Here is a 7,098-nt window from a genome sequence, read left to right as displayed (position 1 = left end):
TCTAAAACTAATTCCACGCCTCATCATAGGCTAGAACAGATGTTTTTAACCTTGACTCCCTCATCCCAGGATCCTCTTCAGTGTTTCAGGAAAAAAGATGTTGCAGTGTACAAATTTAATTTACATTCAGCAGTTTAATAAACAAAAGCGTTAGACACTTTTCTTAATGGAAGCATAGCTCCTTACCAAAATCATTGCCCCTCAGGAAAAGCAAGTTTGACAAACCACCCTGCAGGCAAGGTGGATTGATTTTGCACTGGTATGCCTTAGTCTTTACCAAAGAGAGGCTGATGCACATTGAGTAGTATAATTAGGTAGTACATGTTTACAGACCAGGAAGATACACTGTATATCCATACATTTATTCAGATTAATTTTATGTTGAAGTGATGAATTATGCATTTATTTACTAGTTAATTTTTTAAGCGTGATTTATTTTGCACTGCATTTAGATGGCACTTGGAATTGTAAAACTGTTTATTCATTAAACAAAACTTCCTTAAATAGTCTGGATAAAAAATAGAAAAAAGTTTATCAAAACATTTTGCATTTTAAAATTGATTAATACTTTGTTTAGTTCTCTGCACTTGCAGAAGAAGCTAATGCTGACAAAAGGTTTAGTACCTCAAACTGTTTCCACATGCTTAGCTAGTGAAGTTCAGTAGTTTGACTTTAAAACTTTGGCTGCAAACATGTACTGCAGTGGTATTCAATTACAAATTCTGGGCATCTGGATAAGGCAATGTTCAAATGTTGGTGGACCACAGGGCTCTTCAGGTGTTTGCTCTCTTGTGCAAGTATGCTAATTCTTCACTTAACTGGCAGGGATTGGCATGTGTGTCAAAGATGGTTGGTTTCTGAGTGGCACACAGACTGCTAATCTAATTGGGCACATTTTGTACAGGTCATTTATCCAATTTTCAATTAACTGAAAAACCTGATTATCCAAATGAGCAATGTGCTTCCCCTGTTCAGTTGGGTAATTGGGATTTTTGGTCCCCAGTGGGGAGAGAAGGAGTAGCAGCATCTACAGGAGACAGGAGCCTCCTTCATACTGCTTGAGTGATGGGAGGCCCCAGAGGAGCAGGGGCAACTCTCCCCAGAGCTCATCCCTGCCTGGGCTGGCTCCTGCTCCCAGCTGGAGACTCTGCTATAAGGATGACCCTGCTACTCAGCTCTGACTCCCTGTGTCCCCCGCCTGGCCCGGTTGTAGCACCCCTGCATGCCGACCCGCCTCTGAGCATGCCACCCTGCGGGCTCACAGGATGCTCTGCAGCCAAAGAGGAGAAAAGGCTGCTGGGCAGGGGAGCACACAGGCTGGAGCTGCCTCTGAGGGCCTGCTAGAGGCTGCTGAGGGCCCACAGGCTGCTAATGAAGAACACTAACAAAACAATATTCAAGCAGTACATCAAACCTGTTTTAATTAGGTAATCAGTTTAACCCTTAACATAAGCTGGCATTTAAAATTTCACATCAGAAACCTAAACAATGAGGAGTCTTGTGGCACCTTAAAGACTAACATTTATTTGGGCATAAGCTTTCATGGGCTGGAACCTACTTCCTCAGATGCATCTGACAAAGTGGGTTCCAGCCCATGAAAGCTTATGCCCAAATAAATGTTAGTCTTTAAGATGCCACAGGACTCCTCATTGTTTTTGCTAAAACAGACTAACATGGTTACCCCTCTGAAATGATAAACATATTTTTCCTAAACATGGATTTAAATAGTCATCAATTTTATTCACCCTGCCTGTTAGTCGTGACACCAAATGTTAAGAACGACATTTGCGTAAATGAATAGCTATCCCACAATCCTCAAATGGATTAGAACATATGATTTTTACATTATTATCTTTAGATTGCTTCTGCGACATTTCAGCCCCTTATAAAGATGAGTAACTAATGGAAAGGACAGGTGGTTAAACTGTATATCCAGCTCTTTCAGGGAGTGGTTTATACTAAGAGCAAGTGATATGTCTCTCATAGAAGCCTCTGTGAGATCGCAGCAGCTCAACCTAGAGAAGACAGAAGAACATTATTAACTAATGTCTCTTCCCCTTTATGGAGGTTAATACACCTTAAAAATAGTTATCTTGTGCACAAAAATCCTCTAGTCTTTAGGAGAGCAGAACAATGCTGCCTACTGTCACATGCCCCCTCTGCAGCACCAGGGCCTAACCTGGGGAAGAACAGGCTTTTCTATAAGCGCAGCATTTATGTTACATCGTAGAGGAAGGCCTTTGACAAAGCAGTGTCTGCTGTCATGAAGAACAGTATCTTTGTGAAAGTGCCCTGCCCTGAAAGACATGCTTTGCTGCCAGCTGAGGGGCTTCACAAAGATCTCCGTTTTTGTGAACGTAACCACAGCTGGGCTGGAGATCCTTTCTGAACATACAAACGCTGGGACATGAATCCACAACCACCACACTGGGGTGTGTCGGGTCAGGTTACACTATACACAACATAAGCTGAAAAGCTAAGGCATTTGACAGGACATACCTTCCAGACAGCCACAGAAAACACACACACACAGCTTTAGCTCAGCCCTAGTGAGGATGGCAGCCTTCTTCCCAAACATTAGTAAGTGTGACTTTCCAGAACTGCACAGAAGGAATAGGGATAGGTGAGAGTGGGGAAGCTGGTCTGAGTCTCACGGTGGGGAGCTGAGGATGGAGTATTGGAAGGCTGGCATCCCTACTGCAGCAGAGTTGAGGTTGCAGTGTAATGGACATACGCAACACATCTTGAAAAACAACCATTGTGAAAGGTCAGCAACCATTTATTGCAGCTTGCACGTTTCAATCCTTCACAAAGCCATTTGCCCCTGAGTATCCCAGTTCGTTTCTCTCCAGGTCCAGCTCTCTCAGAGTCTAGTTGGTTCTAAGAACAGAGGAGAGATCCCCACACCAGCAGTTGTGAGTTTGCAGTACACAACCTGCAGCAGTCAGAGATTTAGAATAGCCTTAGGGTTTGAAATCATCCTTTTTCTTACCTAAATCATACTGCAACCCTCTGGTAAAGGAAAATGAGAATGTCTTATGTTAAATGGACAAGAGAGAGAACCAGTGATCACATGTGAATGGCTGAGACACATTAAATATAGGCAAAGAAAATGGACCTGGAGTTCAAACAAAGTGAACTCTGTCATTGAGAATATCAAACACATTAGAGACAAAACCTTCACAAAAATCACACAGATAAATGGCCATGCGGTGATGCTTCCCTATCTGGTTTTGGACACTAAAGATGGAAGGGATGACATTGTTGCCCCTTTTCAACCCAAGCAGCCAGTCAAGGTTCAGGGCCCTGAGGATGTTCACATTGGAATTGATGGACTCTGCTATTTTCTTTGATGTAATCTTGTTTATTTACAAGGAATGTACAAAGTCCTGCTACCCCAAATGTGAGAGGGACCAAGAACAAAAGTAGTAGTTTCTTAGTTTACAGCCCCAAACCTCATTAGCCAACTGACCCACAAGCTCTCACACTTTTGCCAGGGTCACACTGTGCTCACAGGCTACTGCTTGGCTTTTGCCCTGCTCTCTGTTATTGTCTGTCCCCAGTTCTGTTTGTTCTCTCCCACCCCACCAGGTCACAAGATGCAGTGGAACTCCCCTGCCCACATGGGGGCTAGTTTCTGGGGAGACTATCCGGCTTTGTTATAGGTATATGGGCCCTGTAAGCATTTCTTAGAACTATCTTAAGTAAAGAGTGTATTCACACATCAGCTTGAACAAGGCTTTAATTCAACCCATAGCAAGGTTTAACACAGCACACAGGTGTTTGGAATTGTTTAGAGCTGGAATGGATTAAATCTAATTAGGATCCAGATAGACAGTGAGACCCCAAAACCACACCTGCACTCCACCTCCAATCTACTGTAAGGGAGTGGTCTCAAATGTTCTAATGCACCTCCTATGGCTAGGGTTACCAACCCTCTGGGATTGGCCTGGAGTCTCCTGGAATCAGCATCAGTCTCCTGGGGACGACTGAAAGCGAACCGGGAGATTTTAATAGGATATTTTAAGAAAATGACATTATGTCATGTTGGGTGGAAAAAAATCTCCCGGAATAGCTTCAGTCAGTGTTGGCAACTCTACCTATAGCTCCTTATCCTCACACCCATAGGAGTGAGAGTGATGGAGGAGGGCAGAGAATGCTTTTTTCTTTCCTTCATGACATGGTCTGGGATGTTCTAGCAAGTCCTCTTACCCACATAACCACCTTCACAATACAAGGCCAGGATTAGTCTCTCTTTGTTGTGTTTTTTTTAAAAACACAGAAATGATTTTATTTTCCCCACCATTGGAATTATAAAATCACAGCAGCAGAGTTCAATATTTACAAAGTAGCCCAATGCCCCCTTGAGATAATGAGAACAAACCCCAAGAACAGTGTGACACTATACTTCATATTCTTTATGAAAATATACTTATGGTAGGAATATGACATAACTAAGATCTGCTTTATGCAAGATAATTCTTGTGAGCTATCACTGGAAAGGTTATGATTTACTGAATATGATTATCCTATTTGTATGCCTGTATCATTTCTGTATCTGGAATTAGGAATATTGACTATGTATCTGTATTTCAACTATGTTACTTTAGTTGACACTAGGGTGACCAGACGTCCCGATAAAATCGGGACTGTTCCGATATTTAGTTGTTTGTCCCGCGTCCTGACCGATGCTCTCTGGTTTTTTCTTTTTGCTCCGCTGGCGGCACTCTGTTCTTTTGGGTTTTTTTGCTCCGCCGGCGCCCCCCTCCCCATGTGTCCTGATATTTTGTTCCTCTCATCTGGTCACCCTAGTTGACACCCCTGCTAACACTTCAGGTACAACAATGGAAAAGCCAGACAGCACTGATGGGCCATCAGCACTGACAATGAACTGTGAAAAGACCTGGCCTTCCTGAGGCCGCTCCATGCTGCTATGGACTCGTGGACTCTGGGATACTACAGATATTGAATATTACCTGGGACTTCTAACTTTCCACTGGAAGGGAAGGGGCATAGGCGCCAACTGCATGGGTGCTCCGGGGCTGGAGCACCCACAGGAAAAATTAGCAGGTGCTCCGCACCTACTGGCAGCCAAGCTCCCCCCACCCCACCTCTTCCCTGCCTCCTCCCCCCAGCATGCCGCATCCCTGCTCCTCCCCCTCCCAGCGCTTCCTGTCCACCACGAAACAGCTGTTTCACTGCGCTGAGGAAGCTCCGAGAGGGAGGGGGAGGAGCAGGGAGGTGGTGTGCTCAGGGGAAGAGGTGGGGCGGGGGTGGAGACTTGGGGAAGGGGGTGGAATGGGGGTGGGGCAGGGGCGGGAAGGGATGGGGCAGGGGCCGGGACTTGGGAAAGCAGGTGTGGCAGGGAGAGGTGGGGGCGGGGTCTTGCGGGAAGGGGTGGAGTGGGAGCAGGAACTGGAGCGGAGGGGGGTCAAGCACCCACTGGCCAGAGGTGAAGGGGGGTCAAGTCTGGGAGACAAAGGGATTCCTGCCTTATGTAAATCCTATTTAAGGGTGGGGAGGAAGGCAAACTTGTCTCCTCTCCTCCATGGCTGCCTGCCCAAGAAGAAAGACTATGAAAGCCACCTGAAGGGAAGGCAAGGGGAGAGTCCAGCCTGAGACCGGGGTCCAGTCTGAAAAGGAATATAACTGGAGCTCTGAACCATTGAAACTTTGCAATCTGCCTAAAATAACATTTAGGATAAGAATTTACATTTTGTAACCTGTTTCTTAAGTATATTGAGCTCAGTTTGTGTGCTGTTTTATTTTCTTAGTAATCTGCTTTGTTCTGTTTGCCACCTCCTTAACTACTTAAAACACACTTGTTATAGTTAATAAACTTATTTCTGGTTTATAATATAACCCAGTTTATGTGATTTATAACTGGGCAGGGGGAGGGGGAGAAGTTGTTTATCTTCCTCCACATTGAGGGAAGAGGCAAATTTCATATAACTTTAGGTGTGTACCCCAAGGGAGATGGACATCTGGGTGCTGTAGCAAGTTCCTTAAGTGGAGCCTTCTCAGAGTGGATCTCTGTCTCTCTGTGCAGTTGGGTGTGGCCCTGCCTGTGTGCTTGGCTGGAAGAGGTTTGTGAGCCTGGCACAGCAAGATCAGGATGGGGGCTCAGGATGGTAGAATAGGTTGACTCAATGGTATCTCAGCACACCACGTGACATCCCAGGGTCCCCAGGGCCCCTGAGAAAGAACAGAGTTAAATCCAAGGAGCTCTGTAGCAGAGCTGCCAGAGACAAGCAAAGGAGAGGGTAGGGTGGGACTTGACCCTAGTGGGAGAGTGCCTTTAAGAGGGAAATACAAAACTATGGAGACACCTTATCATTAGGTGTTAAACTTTAAAACGACTATTCTAAAAGGGACAGCATGCACTGTATAGGCAACATGAAGAAAGTTGAAAGCACCCATCTGCCCTGCCACCCACTTCAGCCTTGTCTACACTAAGGAAAAAAGAATCACATGTGTGGCTCTATCCAGGAGGAGCTCTGGGTTAGACAAGAGATAGTGATTAAAAAAAACCACCTGCTCCATCTACACTACAGCTTCCACTGCCACCGGTGAAGCTTGATGGATCTGAATTTTGCCAGTAGAGATACAGGCCTCTGGTTTTTTGCTAATATCTCTTTCCAAAGCCCTGTTCCTCTCAGGTTCCTTTGGCCAGTTCTTCTGAGAGGAACAGCTTTGCACACTCAGGGCAGAATATTTCAGCTGGCTGCAGGGTACCTAAACTTTGGGATTCCCCCCTAGCGAGATAGCTATCTTACGAGGATGCCCTGAACAGCTGCTGAAGACCCCTACATGCTACTCCAGTATCTGTAATCAGGGTCAAGGCCTGAGTGGGGGCTGGTCATTCAGCTAGGACTCATACGAAGCACCCCAGCTCTGTCACTGTCATGGCAAAGTGCTCACACTCATTCCTAGCCTGTTGCCTGAATCAGTTAAAGGACTTGACTGGCTGGTGCATTAGACAATTCCCATGTCAGATCCTACAATCATCTAGTTTGGAATTGTTCATGTGTTTCTAATGCTCCTTACAAAGAGAGATTCTGGTGTGTGGGCGGTGGGGGGAAGAGGAAGCAAACACTT

The sequence above is a fragment of the Emys orbicularis genome, chromosome 4 (assembly GCF_028017835.1).
Source record: "Emys orbicularis isolate rEmyOrb1 chromosome 4, rEmyOrb1.hap1, whole genome shotgun sequence".
Classification (NCBI taxonomy): Eukaryota; Metazoa; Chordata; order Testudines; family Emydidae; genus Emys; species Emys orbicularis.
The sequence above is the reverse complement of the archived record's forward strand: the minus strand, read 5'-3'. Positions refer to the sequence as shown.